This window comes from Puma concolor, chromosome A1 (assembly GCF_028749965.1).
Source record: "Puma concolor isolate L17-30 chromosome A1, mPumCon1.1.hap2, whole genome shotgun sequence".
Classification (NCBI taxonomy): domain Eukaryota; kingdom Metazoa; phylum Chordata; class Mammalia; order Carnivora; family Felidae; genus Puma; species Puma concolor.
In genome coordinates this window covers 67,872,739-67,889,842 of record NC_141667.1, presented here as the reverse complement: position 1 = coordinate 67,889,842, position 17,104 = coordinate 67,872,739, and the positions used below count along the sequence as shown (strand labels likewise).

The 17,104-nt window shown below is 37.5% G+C and overlaps 1 non-coding gene across 1 annotated transcript; it reads left to right on the top strand.

Moving 5' to 3' along the window:
- The first annotated feature begins 16,073 nt into the window (after positions 1-16,073).
- On the top strand, positions 16,074-16,180 carry LOC112861762 (U6 spliceosomal RNA). Its single transcript, XR_003223664.2, has one exon. It is a non-coding gene; the product is annotated as a U6 spliceosomal RNA (small nuclear RNA).
- Positions 16,181-17,104: the final 924 nt, after the last annotated feature.

The following is a 17,104-nucleotide window of genomic DNA, read 5'->3' as shown; positions in this document are numbered from 1 at the left end:
TTGACCTTGGATTTCCCAGCCTCCAGAACTGTGAGAAACAAATGCTGTTTAAGTCACCTAGTCTATTTTTGTCATAACAGCCCAAATGGGCTAATGTATTGCCTCATAGGGTTGTTGGAAAATAACATACTACATGTAAAGCACTCTGAAGAGAGTCTAGCCTCATGGAGTATGCTGAGGTGTTAGCTAATCCGGAAGACTCATATACAGATGAAGCAAACAGTCACAAGAGTTGATGCCTAAAATTCTTCTCTCTTGTCTCATTCCATTGATTCCGGGATTTGGTTATCTGTGAAAACAAAAACACTCTAGAAGGAACACAAAGCACATTTTCCTCAGTAATTTGACTGTGGCAAAAGAGGAGGCAAACGAAACTTTATACTGAGCATCTACTTTGTCTTAAACAATTTGTGTGCGTGAGGGGCCTGAGAGCATATTTTAATGAGGTGGAAGCACCAAGTGCTTGAGACTTAAAGGAGCAGGCTTTCCTAAGACACAAAGTATTAAAACAAAAGTGCTAATTTCCTAGTTTTGTCTAAGACCCGTTGGCTAATCAGCAGCCAAGGGAAATGGACCCTCCAGGCCTGCACAGATGGCAGCCAGGAACTGACCTAACCACGCGTGTCAGGTCAAGTCCAGCTGTTCTCTGACATGCAGCAAGCTGATTCATGCAGCCCTTCATCACTTAGTAGTCTCCAAATGCTTCCTGCCTCTCCTTAATATCTCTCTTTCAGCTGTTTAGGGATGAGTTTTGGCTCAAGATCCTCCAGCTCTTGGACATTGATCATGCTATGACCACAATGATTGACTCAAGTGTGTGCCTCTTCCTTGAATCCATAAATAACTTTTGCTTTATTATGAGCATGGCAGTGCAGATAGGTGAGAATGACTTCACCGTGTAGGCTTTTGCTTATCATCCAGAATGCTCAGTCTAAAATCAATGCTGATGTAGATTAATAACAGGGCAGTATTGGGGGATTTGGAATATGGCTGAGGAGGACAGGCTTGATTTTTTTTCACACCTTTGGCCAACGACTCTTTATCTGTTGGCCACCATAACAAAAACTGCTCAAAGTGAGAATTTACTAGTTTAAGAAATCATGATGTATACTATCTCCAAATAGCACCAACTGTTGTGTCTATAATCATAACCAGCTTAATCAAATTTTCTGAAACTGTTGATACTTTTCTTTTTTTGGAAGTGTTGATACTTTTAATGATCATTCTTATGCAGTTTGAACTTGGAAACATAAATCATTAGAACTGTAACTTCTGATTTTGTAAATAGTAACTGAATTTATGTTTAACACAATACCAAAATCTATATTATGTATATATTTGGTGTGTTTATTGCTCCACACGGTGGCATATGAAATGGTTTAAAAGAGGCATTTCCATTTCTGGATTCTCTGGCGGGGCGGGGGGGGGGGAGTGTGATTCCTTAGAAATTATGTCTTTAACATGCAGGAAGACCTTTATACTTAAATTGCTTGAGGGGGCACGTAGGTGGCTCAGTTGGTTGAGTGGCTGAGCCTCTGATTTCAGTTCAGGTCAAGATCTCACAGCTTGTGAGTTCGAGCCCCATGTCCCATGTCCAGTTCTGTAGGGACAGCTCAGAGCCTGGAGCCTGCTTCAGATTCTGTGTCTCCTGTCTCTGCCCCTCCCCTACTCATGCTCTGTTTCTCTCTCAAAATAAATAAAAATAAAACAAATAAATATTTAAAAATAAAAGAAAGAAGGAAGGAAGGAAGGAAGGAAGGAAGGAAGGAAGGAAGGAAAGAAGGAAAGAAAGAAAGAAAGAAAGAAAGAAAGAAAGAAAGAAAGAAAGAAAGAAAGAAAGAGGTGAACTTTATTAGGGCACCTGGGTAGCTCAATTGGCTAAGTGCCTGACTTTGGCTCAGGTCATGAACTCACGGCTCCTGAGTTTGAGCCCCACATCTCTCTGCTGTCAGTGCAGAGCCTGCTTCAGTTCCTGTCTCCTTCTCTCTCTGCCCCTTCCCAGCTCGTGCTTTCTGTCTCAAAAATAAATTTTAAAAAAATCAAAAGAAAGTTTAAAAAAAGATTGCTTCATATCAGGTTCACAACTTCTATTTAATGTTAAACAATGCCATGATTTGGAGTAGATGCAAATGTCTTAAATAGGCCACAAAAGACTTGAATGTAAAATTAAGTTGAGGATAGGCAGTTATCTTAATTGGCAGAAAATAACATCGACTCAATTTCAGAGTAATCTTTTTTTTTTTTTTTTTAAGTAGGCTTCATGTCCAGCATGGAGCCCATTGCAGGGCTTGAACTCATGACCCTGAGATCAAGACCTGAGCTGAGATCAAGAGTCAAACACTTAACTGACTGAGCCATTCAGGCGCCCCCAGAGTAATCTTTTAAAAACAAATTATTTGGGTGGAGCCTGGGTGGCTCAGTCAGTTAAGCTCTGTCCATCTCCCCTGCTTGTGCTCTCTCTCTCTCTAAAAAATAAAAATAAATAAATAAATAAAAATTACTTTTTGTAGTGACTTCAAGTCACTTTCTCTAATTTGTATTAATTTACAGGAGAATAAAGGAAAAATATCAGCTTAGACTGAATATTTGCATCAGTTTATATAGCATGATTTCTTTTCATTTGCCTTAGATCACATCTACACCGACAACAGAAAGTGGAGAGTTAAGCACCTATCCTATGATTTTGCCAGTAAAAATTGTATGAATAATTACTTGGCGTAGACAGCCCCAGGTCTTAACCTTTCAACAGAGAACAATTGGACATGGGTAGATTTTTCAGAGTGACTTAGTTTGAGACCAAGGAATGGTCAGTGCTGTTTTTATTGGGCATAAAATAGATCCCAGAATACAGTCCTCTACCCTTGAAGTGTGATCCCAATTATTTAGATCTAATTTGTTAAAGGTTTTCTACTCATTTTCAGAAGGATAATGAATCACCAGTATTAAATATTTATCCATTCAACAGTTATTTACTGAATCCCCACTACCTTCTGGGCACTGAAGGTGCCCCTGGAACCAAGATAGATAAGGCACAAGCTTTATGGATCTCACAGGAGATAATAACCATAGCAACATTTGGTGTCCCTCATTGAGAATGTGAAATAAACTTTAGCGTCTTGAGACAATATGTTTTTTTCATCACCAAAGAGAAAATTATTATCAATTTAGTAAGTTTTAATTTGGAGCACCTGGGTGGCTCAGTTGATTAAGCATCCAACTCTTGAATTCAGCTCAGGTCATGATCTCAAGGTCATGAGATCAAGCCCCACCCTGAGCATGGAGCCTGCTTGGGATTCTCTTTTTCCCTCTCTCTGCCCCTCCTTCTGCTCGCGTGCTCGTCCTCTGTGTGTGTGTGTGTGTCTCAAAATAAATAAATAAACATTTAAAAAAGTCTCAATTTGGTTATCACAGGTCACCACTTGTTCTCTTTTCACTGACACCCTTTTCTCTGCTAGCAGCAAATGCTCTCTTACTCCACTAGCTTTCCTCCCTTTTCCTCAGATCCAACAGGAGTTGGGGGAGTGGTGACTCTATGGTTGAGTCATCGTTTTGCTACATTATATAATAAGTTCATAAACACCAACAGTGGAAAAAAACTAAACAGTGGGAAAAGATCCATTGTTTATCCCTTGTCTCCCAGTCTCGCCATACTTCCCCAGTGGGGTTGGTTTTGAAATGATCGACCCATGAGGAGTGAGGAGAACTACTCATTGACCTGACCAAACATCTGATGATAACAATCTTTCTTCATTCTATAGGGAGACACTTATACTGTATAAATAGACATCTTACTGTTTTACCTCAATGGAAAATGTGTTAACAGTTAGCAGTTGTTTGTTACAGCAGTGGACTAACATCTGTTAGTAATCAGATTCTGGCATCGTGTCCCATATGAGTAATTCTAAAGAAAGGAAGTTAGAATAGCAGAGCAGTGGTCACCCCAAAATAGCCCCGAGACTGCAGCTCTGGGCAGAAGAACTCATAGGCAAAACTGTGAGGTGAGCAGAGCTGTTTACCTGCTGACTCATCCATTTTACACATATCTACATAGTGTCTGTCATGCGCTAAGCATGATGCTTAAGGATGAACAAGATGCACTTCCTGCCCAAAAAAGTTTAAAAAGTTTAGCTTCCTTCTCCTGATTTTTTTTTTTTTTATCTTTACATGCCCCATGTGTCCAGGATCCTACTACTCCTTGTTCTTTGCTCTTTTGATTCTCTCCTCTCATCAAATACTCTTCTTAATTAGCTACAAGTTGGGAAGAAACTGATAGTTAATTCATACAAAGGTATAAAAGACTGTAATGGCTTAGTACATAGTGTTCTACTATCTTTCTCAGAGCTGTTTGCATTTTCAGAGAAAAGAATCCCTTAATCTGAAGTAGTGAAATTATGGTAGAACTCTAGGCATTAATGAAGCAATAGCTAAGACTTTTTTCCCCAAGCATATGTAACTTCCCAAGGTCCACCATGCGTGGACAAGGCCAGGCCTGACTTTGAGGACTTAATGCTTAGTTCACTTTTAGATAACAGCCCTAGCAAATCAAGTTGACTACTTATTTTGTGTTAGTATAATTCAACTCAAATATTTCAGATATTAAGGCACATTTCTCCCTTGTCTATCAAGTTACCATGGCTTTTAAAAGTTTATTCTACTATGCACTTATTCGTTCAACAAATGTGCGTTGACTGGTATAAAATATCAGTGATACTGTTAAGCAAAACTAAAACTTCCTATTGGCATTAATAACACACAACAGGGGCGCCTGGGTGGCGCAGTCGGTTAAGCGTCCGACTTCAGCCAGGTCACGATCTCGCGGTCCGGGAGTTCGAGCCCCGCGTCAGGCTCTGGGCTGATGGCTCAGAGCCTGGAGCCTGTTTCTGATTCTGTGTCTCCCTCTCTCTCTGCCCCTCGCCCGTTCATGCTCTGTCTCTCTCTGTCCCAAAAATAAATAAACGTTGAAAAAAAAAATTAAAAAAAAAATAACACACAACATAAAATAGATAAGCATGAATTTGGTAAGATACGTGATGGACATATTAGAAGGAAACTATATAACTTGACTGAGGAACATAAAAGATTGGGGACATATTCAATATTATGAATAAGTTAGTTCTCCCCCATATGTATCCATAAGTTTAACACAATCCCAACATTTATGTTTTGACAAAAGAATTCTAAATTTCGCAACTAAGAATAACAAGCAAAAATAACCAGTAACATTAAAAAAAAGAAGGTATGGGGCGCCCGGGTGGCTCAGTCAGTTGAGCCTCCGACTTCGGCTCAGGTCATGATCTTACAGTCTGTGTGTTTGAGCCCCGCATCGGGCTCCATGCTGACAGCTCGGAGCCTGGAGCCTGTTTCGGATTCTGTGTCTCCCTCTCTCTCTGACCCTCCCCTGTTCATGCTCTGTCTCTCTCTTTCTCAAAAATAAACGTTAAAAAAAAATTTTTTTTTCAAAAAAAAGAAGGTATGAGGAGAGATTGCCTAACCAGGTATATAACTACATCAATTGAAACCATGGCTCCTGGTGCAAGGATCACATATATATATATGTATATATATTTTATATATATGTATATGTATAAATAATATATATAAATATATACATTTTTATATAAATAATATATATAAAATAAATATATAAATTTATATTTTATATTATATATATATTATTTATATACATACTTATATATATATGAATATATATATGAAACTAACATGTGAAAAAAAGCAAGGAAAAATGGCAAAAAAAAAAAAACCAAGACAAACAAAACTCTAAAAGGCAAAAAGCAATTCTGGAAAAGTATTTCATATGTGTATCACAGACAAGGTTAATAAATTGATATATAAGCAGTTATCTAAGAAAAACAGGAAAATTTCGAGAAAAGTGGACAAAATAATGAAGAGGCTAATTCACAAAATAAGAAAAACAAAGGGTGCCTAACTGGCTCATGTGGTGGAGCATGCAACTTTTTTTTGTTAATGTTTGTTTTTGAGAGAGAGAGAGAGAGAGAGACAGCGTGATGGGGGGAGAGGAAGAGAGAGATGGAGACACAGATTCTGAAACACGCTCCAGGCTCCAAGCTGTCAGCACAGAGCTGACGCGGGGCCCGAACTCACAAACTGCAAGACCCTTACCTGAGCCAAAGTCAGGAGGCTTAACTGACTGAGCCACCCAGGAGCCCCTGGAGTGTGCAACTCTTGACCTCAGGTTTGTGAGTTTGAGTCCTATGTTCGGTGTGAAAATGACTTAAAAATAAAATTTTAACAAAAAAGAAAAGAAAAGAAAAACAACAAGCATGGGAAACATCAATCCCATTTGTAATCAAAAACTACTGATTAAAACAATGTGATACTATTTTTGGCTGGTGGGTTAAAAAACATTAAAATAGATACCATTCAGGGTTTATGAGACACTACAGAAAACCTACACAAGGATATCAACATTGCTTTAATACCAGAAGATGGGAAACAGCCTAAAAGCCCCTAAGTAGATAGTTGGTTACATGATATAGTATTATCATACAACAGAATAGTGTAGAACAATTAAAAACAGTGACATAAATAATTGTAATTAATATGAAAAGCTGCTTGTGATGTGTACTTTTATTAATTTCTGAAGTAGTACATGCATTTTTGGAAGAGATTATGCGGATATATATAAAATAAAATTTAATGTTTCTTCAATTTACTCCCTTCCATCCCATTTCCTGCTGTTAAAAATTTGGTTTGTACCCTGCCAGATCATTTCCTGTGCAAATAAAATCATATATAAGTCTATCTAGATTTATATTTATATTTAGATATAAACATGTAGAATTCTTAAACAAAATATGAGTCATACTTGAATATATGTATTACTCAGTAACTTCCTTTTTCATTCTATGACATATCATAAATATCTATGATATATTAAGTAAAAAAATAAAGTTACAAAACAACATGTTTAGAGTGATCCTGACTTCGTAAAGTGTGTGTGTGTGTGTGTGTGTGTGTGTGTGTGTGAGTGGTTGTGTGTGCATGCATATGTATAGGCAAAGAGAAAAGTCTGGGCATGTAGATTTCTTGTTGAGGGAGTACAGGTGACTTTCAGACTTTTTCCACTGTTTAAGTTGTTGTTTTTTGTTTGTTTGTTTGTTTGTTTGTTTGTTTAGAGAAAGAGTATGAGAAGGGGAGAGGGGCAGAGGGAGAGAAAAAAAAAAGAGAGAGAGAATCTCAAGCAGGCTCCACACTCAGCACAGAACCTGACTCAGGGCTTGATCCCACGACCCCCAGGGATCATGACCTGAGCTGAAATCAAGAGTCCAACACTCAACTGACTGAGCCATCCAGGTGTCCCTCCACTGTTTAACTTTTTAAAATAAGGAGTTTGTATTACTTTTTTTTTCTAAAAGCATATTTTACATGTTTATTGGCCCATTACTTCATTGTATTCCTTTTTAATATTACTTTTATAACCAGGATAAAATCTGGTTTTGTTACAAGAAAAAAAAATCAGTATTACTGGAAAACTTATGAGACAGCATTTGGCTGAGGGCATACTGCTCACTGGTGGATTATTGCTCTGATGAGCTTTTGTCCTCTTAGTCTGTGAATTAATGTTAATATTCTCCTTCTAAGTGAAAATATAGCTATAATATTATTCAATTATTATATAATATAAAACTATACAATGTAATATACATAAACTCTATATATATTTAAAGTGAATTGTGGCTGCATTTAGGATTCTCTCTAGACAAGATGAGGCTTATAACTTTTTGTGGTTTTATTGACGTGGATAGTTATTTCTAATAAATCCAGTAATAAGAGGACAAACTGAAGCTGCCACAAGGGAAAGAAATTAAAAACCACAGTCATTTTGTTGCCATTTTTGTTACTGTTAAAGGTGGTGAGATTGATTTCCTTTTTGCATCCAGAGAAGTGAGCTATAAATGAACCTTCCAAGGTGAACAAAAAGAGAACGCCTTCTGCATTCTCTGGTGTCTGTTTTGTGACCCTTCCTGGTTGCAGGGAAGAGGGCCTGCCTGGCATGTAGTATCAGACCTGGGGGGTTTGCTCAGGCACCTCTGCAGCAGATAGTCTTCTGTCACAGATACTCTTCTGCAGCAGATACTCTTTTGTGACAGATGCTCTCCCATGGTAGATACTCTTGTGTGACAGATACTCTTTTTTCACCTTTATTTTCCTTACAAAATCTGTTTTCAGAAATGTCATAAACAGTCACTTCAGCCCAGGGTCCAAATAGGAACCAAACTTTAGGGTAAACCTGGGGTCTCCAGATCTTGACTTATTGTCACCTGAAAGGGAACCCCCAAGAGAATATACCCTTATCTCTACACAGAGTCATGGATTTGTAGCAGTAATAAAGGGCTTTACTCCATAAAATTCTGGCCCTGGGATATGCATGTTCCTTTATGCCTTTGTGGATATCTATCTTCCTGTGTATCATCTTTGGCCTTGCTTTTTGTGATTCCTTTTCTTATTCTCTCATTTCCTTCATTTTCTCTTTATTTTATTCTCTTAATTGGCCACATTTTGAAAAAAATGTGTTACTTGTTGACTTTATCAAATTTTCTATACATTTTCTATATATTGTATGTTAGGAGTAAAACTCAATTGTAACTTATTTAAAGGTTCAGGATCAACCATATGTATTTTGTAGCACTTATCACTAACTGTCATTGTAGTATGCGTTTATTGTTTATCTCTCCCAATATGATGCAAACTCCCCAAGGGCTGGGGACTTGGTCTTGTTCTGTGCTATATCCCAAGTGGGTTGGTCTCCAGCTGCCCCAGAGGTCTTCATTTACCCTGTCCCAGTCCCAACCCTTTCCCTTTCACCTAAAAGTAAGCATATCTTCACTCTTATGGTCATCATTTTATTCTTTCCTTTAGAGTCTGTCCACCCAAGATGTATCTCTAAGTCCTATCTATAGTTTAACTTGTTTTTTAAGAAGTATCCATCTTTCAAGTTTCTTCCAATACTCCAAGTGCCCCTCAATTCCCCTGCTGCCCCCCCCCCCCCCGTTTCCCTTTATAGCTTAATTCTGGAAGAAACTGGGTTGTTTTATTTGTCTTGTAGAGTTTTCCACATCTGGATTTTGCCGATCACATTCCCATGTAATTTACCCAGCTCTTCTGTATTTTCTATAAACTGGCAATGGGATTATAGACTTGATCAGATTCAGGTATAATTTGGGGTCCAACCTCTTTGTAGGTGGCATGTAGGAGACCTGCAATAGGTGATTATCTTTCTGTGTGATGCAGGCAGCCAGTAATCCATTAATTCATTGTAAGGTGCAAAATGGTGATATTCAAATTTAAATTTACTACTTTTTTTTAAATGTGTATTTATATGTGAGAGAGAGACAGAGTGTGAGCAGGGAGGGGCAGAGAGAGAGGGAGACACAGAATCCAAAGCAGGCTCCAGGCTCCGAGGTGTCAGCACAGAGCCCAAAACGGGGCTCAGACTTGTGAGCTGTGAGATCATGACGCAAGCCGAAGCTGGACGCTTAGCCGACTGAGCCACCCAGGCTCCCCTAATTTTTACTTTTTTATTTTGCTGGTGAAATACTTTCATAAGGGAAAACTTCTCCTGAACTTATTAGCTTACACTGTATAGGAAAGGTAGCATAAATGCTTGATGAAAATACACATTTAGAAAGACAAAATATGCAAAATAAATATACAAAAATAAGAAATTACTAACCATAGACTTATTCAAAGATATACTTCAATAGGAAGAATAGCTAACTTAGAGGGAAGAAATTAAATGCAAGAAAAAATTGTGAGCACAGATATCGATAATTTAAGTAGGTAAATATGATTACTAAAAAAATAATTGGAGGGTTAAAAAGCAATATGGGAGTGCTTAGCAGGTTGTTAAAACACTTAACTTTGTGTCTTATGTAGGAGAAAGAAAAAGCATTGAATACCTTAAGTCTTTGTAGGAAAAATGTAGAGCTAAACGTGTATGTTAAAAAACAGAAATACAATGTATAACTTTGAAGACAACAAAGGAGGAAAAAGAATATAGAAAACTTTGCCAGTCCCAAAGAAGAGACAAAAGGAATAAAAAGAAAAAAAGAAAAAGGATAGTAAAGAGAAGACCCAAATTAGATGGTAGAATAATTCCAAATACACCAAGATCATTGTATGAGTTCATTGGATAGAACTCATTTACTAAAAGATCATCCCAAGTGATTAATAAGCAAGCAAGCAAACAAACAGCAAAACTATATCTAGTTCAAGAAACAAACTTAAAGTGTTCTTGACTGGCTCAGCTGGTAAAGCATGTGACATATGACTCTTGATCTTGGGGCTGTGAGTTTGAGCCCCACGTTGGGTGTAGAGATTGCTAAATACATACATACATACATGTGAAACACACTTAAAACCATCCACAAATATGAAAATAAAGGAAAAATGTAACAATCAAATAAAAATGCAAAAGAAAACCATGCAGAAGAATAGTAGTATTTAGTGGAATTAATAGCAAACAAATGAAATTTAAGATTAAAAGCATCATTTGGGGTGACAAGTAAAATTCTTTAATGAAAAAGAATAATCTGCCAGAAGATAGAGCAATCCAGAACCATAGAAGGATGTTTAACCAAACAGATTCAAGAGGGAAGATCTTAACACCCCTTTAACTAATAGGTCAAGCTGGCCAAAAGAAATAAAATTCATAAGCTTGCTTGAATTGATATAGAACAAAGGAATGAGAGCTTCCCCCCTGGTGGATCATAAGGTATTGATCCCCAACAGCCATACAGTTGTCAGGGCAGGGCTTGATTTATTGGAGTCTGCGCATTGTGACAGACCAAAATAATACAAACCAAGGGAGGATATGGGGGAAATGGCACTATCATGTGTTGCTGGTGGGAGATGAAATGTTACAACAATTTTAGAGAGCTATTTATCAAATAAGCTATTTATCAAATGAAGGGATTATCAAAATTGATGATCTGCGTATCCAGCAATTCTACTTGTTAGGTGTATACCACAGAGAAACTCTAATGTGTGTAGATTAAGTAAATATGTACAAGAACATTTCTTACAGTATTTTTTTTGAAACTAGGAAAAACTGGAAGTAACTTAAATGTGCATCAACAGGAAAATGGTTTATGAAAATGAAATTGTAGGTAATTAAGTGAGCTACAGTTACTATATTAACATGAGATAAATTACAAATACATGTTGTTAAGTGGGAATATATATATATATGTATATATATATGTATATACATATACATATAATTTTTTTAAGTAAGCTCTCTGCCCAACGTGGGGCTTGAAGTCACAGTCCCAAGATCAAGAGTCACATGCTGTACCAACTGAGCCAGCCAGGCACCCCTAACAATGGTATTATTTATGGATACATCATAGTATGATAAAAATATGAAAAGGGGCAGAGGAATGATACACACCAACATTTATAGAATGATTGTCCAAGAAAGGGGGAAAGAGGCTTGCAATACTTTAAAATAAATAAACCTACAGAGTGATTACTGATAGTATTATAGTCTATAAATATGCATATAAAGTATGGGTAGGCTCACTTAAGTTTATACAAGTCTGAGAAAAAGGTCTGTTGTCATTAGAATGGTACACATAGGTGTCTGCTGTCCATTTTCAGAATTGCTACAGTTATATCACCAAGGCAATAATCTAAATTCCTTGGGAAATGTGGCAGATAGGAACCACATGCTGGTTTTAGCTGAGTTGTCCTTCATTTTTTTATGGTTTATAAATACATCCAACTTAAGTCAGGCTTGTGTAACTTGGGTAGAAGCAATCCAAGTTGCACCTTCATTGAGTGTTTTATCTGCAAGTTTCTTGGGAAATTCAAAATAAATATAAAATATTTTTTCACACTCAAAGGACTTAAAAACTAATTCCAACAATTAGACAAATAGAGAACAGTATAAAACCAAAGGTGGGCTGATTATATGTCTTGTGTTATAAGGATTTAGAAAAGTTGAAGATCAGGATGAGCTCTGGTAGTAACTGGTCATGCTTCATGAAGTGGAACTTGGGGTGGGGGTCTCAAAAATGAGAAGTACTTACCCTGATATGAATTTAAAGGCAATACTTCAGCTGTGCTCTTCTTCCAAATCTAAGTAAGATTCACTTCCATCAACCATTGACACTAGATTTAGAAGCAGCTCAGCTTAGAAAACATTGGTCCGGTGGGGAACATTTGGTTGGATAACTGAGTGCTCTTTCCATGCTCTGACTCTATACTGGGTTGAAAACCTCAATGAGAAGAATGATCATGCCATCCTTCTTTCTGTCCCCTCCAAGTGTGGTGCAACGTATGGCAAGTAGCAGAAACCCAAAAGCAAATGTAAAAACAAGAGCTTATTGAACACATACTGAAGTTTAATAGACATGAGCAGTCAGGATTCAAAGGGCTTGTAAATTGAAAGTCAGTCTTGAAATCTACTTTCTCTGTCTCTCCCCTCTCTTTCTTTTGTTTTTCTGTCTCTGTCTCTGTTGCCTGGCTCCCTCTGTTCACTCATCTTGCACAAAGCTCAAAATGGCAGCCTAAACTTTAAATGCACATTCCCTTTGCTTTTGCAATTCCATTTCTTAGAATGTATACTGTGGATATACTTATACAAGTGTGCAAAAATAAATGTATAAAGGTTTTTGAAAACAAACAAACAAACAAAAAATCCAGAAGCAATCTACATGTCCATAAAGAAGGGACTACTTAAATAAATTATGGTATGTCCATTCAATGATACTGATACATACTGATTCCCCCTTTCTTGGACAATCATTCTATAAATGTTGGTTTGTATCATTCCTCTGCCTCTTTTCATATTTTTTTTTTAATTTTTTTTTCAACGTTTTTTATTTATTTTTGGGACAGAGAGAGACAGAGCATGAACGGGGGAGGGGCAGAGAGAGAGGGAGACACAGAATCGGAAACAGGCTCCAGGCTCCGAGCCATCAGCCCAGGGCCTGACGCGGGGCTCGAACTCACGGACCGCGAGATCGTGACCTGGCTGAAGTCGGACGCTTAACCGACTGCGCCACCCAGGCGCCCCGCCTCTTTTCATATTTTTATCATACTACTATGTATCCATAAATAATACCATTGTTAGGGGTGCCTGGCTGGCTCAGTTGGTACAGTGTGTGACTCTTGATCTTGAGATTGTGACTTCAAGCCCCATGTTGGGCAGAGAGCTTCCTTAAAAAAATTGTATATATAAATATATATATATATATATATATATATATATATATATATATATATTTTCCCTCTTCACAACATGTACTTGTAATTTATCTCATGTTAATATAGTAACTGTAGCTCACTTAATTACCTAGAATTTCATTTTCGTAAACCAGTTCATGCCAGTATTCATTGATTCTTTCTCCTTCTTTTTTTTAAGACATGCCTATTTTTTTTAATTTTCTTTATTTATTTTGAGAGAGAATGAGAGCATGTATGAGTGAAGGAGGGGCAGAGAGAGAGAGGGAGAGAGAGAATCCAAAGCAGGCTCTGTGCACTGACAGCATGGAGTCCTATGTGGGGCTTGAACTCATGAACTGTGAGATCATGACCTGAGCCAAAATCAATAGTTGGTCGCTTAACCAACTGAGACACCAAGGTGCCCTTCCCATTAAAATCTTAAAATTGAATTTCCTCCCCAAAAGTCAGAAAGTAATTTTGGAGGCACTGAAGTGTCAAGAGTGTCACTATCTCTGTGATATGGGAGTTGTAATAAGACGCTTAATGGGCTGAGCCACCCTGGTGCCCCTATTCCTTTTCCTTGTGAGTGTAGAAGGAATACATTTCTGCCCTTCGAGGGTGGGCAGGCTGATGTGTTTTGCTTTGTTCTCTGAAATTCGAAAAGGATTTTAAGAGTCTATGTGAGGTTCTTCATGCTCTTCTGGTGCAGTAATTACAGAGACACACACTGGGAGGCTTCTGTCATGAGACAGAAGCAGCTGGAGCACGGAGCCTTCACAGGGAGGACAGCGGATGTCATATGCAAGAAATAAATGTTTGCAGCATTAAGCCACTTTGGGATTCTGATGTTGTTTGTTATCATGACATAATCTAGATCATCCTGACTGATACAGTATACTGTGCAGTCAGTGAAATGAATGAGATTATTACGTATGTACTGAAATGGAAAATTAGATTATTAAGGAGAAAACACAAGGGACATGAATGTAAAGAGAATTATTCTATTTATGATTTTATAAAAATGTTATCTATAGAAAAAGAAAGACTGAGGAACTCTTTCAAATTAAAGGAGACTAAAGGGGCATGACAACTAAATGCAGTGTGTGATCTTGGATTGGATTCTGGAACAGAAAAAAATTCTTTTTCTTCTGCTACAAAAGGCATTAGTGGGGTAATTAGTAAAATTCGAATAAGGTCTATAGATTAGGTAATAATATTAAATTGATATTAATCTCTTGATTTTTATAATTATACTGTGTTTATATTTTAAAAAATTAATGTTTATTTATTTTTGAGAGAGAGAGAGAGAGACAGAGCTTGAGCAGGGGAGAGGCAGAGAGGAAGACACAGAATCCAAAGCAGACTCCAGGCTCTGAGTTGTCAGCACAGAGCCAGATGCGGGGCTCAAACCCACAGACTGGGCTGAGAGATCATGACGTGAGCTGAAGTGGGACACTTAACTGACTGAACCACCCAGGCATCCCTAATTGTACTATATTTATAAAGGAAAATGTTATTTTCAGGAAATACACACTAATGTATTTAGTGGTAAAGGGGCATCATATTTGCAATTCAATCTCACATTGTTCAGAAAAAAAGTATATATGTATATATATGTGTGTGTGTATACGTGTGTGTATGTGTGTATGAGAGAGAGACTATATATATATAGAGAGAAAATTATATATATATGAGAGAGAAGGAATAATAAACCAAATATGGCAAAATGCTAATACTTGAGAAATTCAGGTGAAGGGTATGTGTTTTTGGTACTATTTTTGTAATTTTTCTGTAAGTCTGAAATTATCAAAATGAAAAGGCAAAAATATCTCTTTATATATGTATGTACATGTATATATATATATATATATATATATATATATATATATATACACAGAGGTGGATGGGTAGACGGAACTGGATCTCTGGGGCATAAAAGAGACTTTTACTTTTCTTGGGTGCCCTTTCATTCCATTTGAATTCTCCAGAAATGATCCATGCTTGTTATTATTTGCAGATACAAAGTTTTGAGGTGATTTGTTTCTCAGCAGTAGATAACGAATGCACCAGATGACCCCTTGCAAAATGCAAACTGCTGCAGGAGAAAGATGACAGCCGGAGCCACAACCAAAAAAGAGACTTTAACAACATTTAGTTATAGTGTGAAAGAAAATGTCTGAAAACATTAAGCATAATTTTCTTCTTTTACAGTTTAATAGATAAATTTAAATAATTTATTTTTGAGAGAGAGAAAGAGCGAGAGTGAGAGAGTGCATGAGCCGGGAGGGGCACAAAGAGGGGGAGACACAGAATCTGAAGCAGGCTCCAGGCTCTGAGCTGTCGGCACAGAGCCCAATGCGGGGCTCAAACTCACGAACCCGTGAGATCATGACCTGAGCTGAAGTAGGACATTTAACCGACTGAGCCACCCAGGCACCCCATTAAAAAAAAAAAAAAAAAGAAAAATAAGGAAAAGATGGTAGAGGGGACCTGGGTGGTTTGGTCAGTTAAACGTCTAACTCTTGATCTCAGCTCAGGTCTTGATCTCAGGGTGATGAGTTCAAACCCATATTGGGCTCTGTGCTGGGTGTGAAGCCTATCTAAAATAATAATAATAATAATAATAATAATAATAATAATGAAAGAAAAGATGGTAATGATGAAACCTGAATTAGTGGTCTGGAAATGGAAGAAAGATTTCAAAATACAGTGGGGGGAAAAAAAGCAATAGAAATGGTGAAAAAATGAAGACATGAAGGGCCGGTATGGGAGATATAACATGTAAATAATAAGATTACCAGAAGGAGAAAAAGGAATGAATGGAGGAGAGGCAACAACTGAATTAAAAAAGGAAGAAAGTCGTGCTCGCTTTGGCAGCACATATACTAAAATCGGAACAATACAGAGAAGATTAGCATGGCCCCTGCACAAGGATGACACGCAAATTCGTGAAGCATTCCATATTTAAAAAAAAAAAAAAAAAAGGAAGAAAATCTCTTAGAGCTAAAGAACAATTTGAATTTAAAGATTGAAAGGCTTTCCTGAATTCCAGTCAGACTGATTAACAACAACAACAATAACAACAACAACAACAGATATACCCACTTACACACAAGTATGTTCTGGGAAAATTCCTGAACTCCAAAAGTGAAAGTACTGATTTTATTGTATTTTTTCAAAGTACTAATTTTAGAATCTGTTGGATAGAAAGAAAAATTTACTTAAAAAGGAAAAATATCAGCCTAGCATGAGATTTTGCATTAAAAACCCAAAGTCAGGGGCACCTGGGTGTATCAGTGGGTTGAGCGGTTGAAGCGTCCAACTTTGGTTCAGGTCATGAACTCATGCTTCAGGAGTTCAAGCCCCACATTAGGCTTGCTGCTGTCAGCGAGGAGCCTGCTTCAGATCCTACATCCCCTTTCTTTCTGACCCTCCCTGCTTGCGTTCTCTCTCTCAAAAATAAATAAACCTTAAAAAAAAAAACCGAACAAACCTGAAGCTCAAGAGAATGAAATAAAATCCACAGACTACCAAGGGAAAACCAAACAAACAAAACAACAAAAAAACCCTACCCAGGGATCTTTACCCAGCTTAAATACTGTTCATTTGTTAGAGTGAAAGAAAGGTCTGTGTGCATCTAGGGAGACTAGGACATCACAGGAGTTCCCATCAGTGAGAGAGACAGCTAGAACCCAGAACGGGGCAAGGGGGCAGCACACCTATTTACTGTGAGGTGTTAGGAATCTGGCCCTGATCCAGAACTTCTTGAGTGTGCATGCAAACTAAAATTAACAACGATGAATATTTAAAAAACAACAGTCGTTTTTTACCAAGATGCAATAATTGAAAAGAACATAATTCCTATGGCTAGTAGCAACAGCAGTGAGTGCAG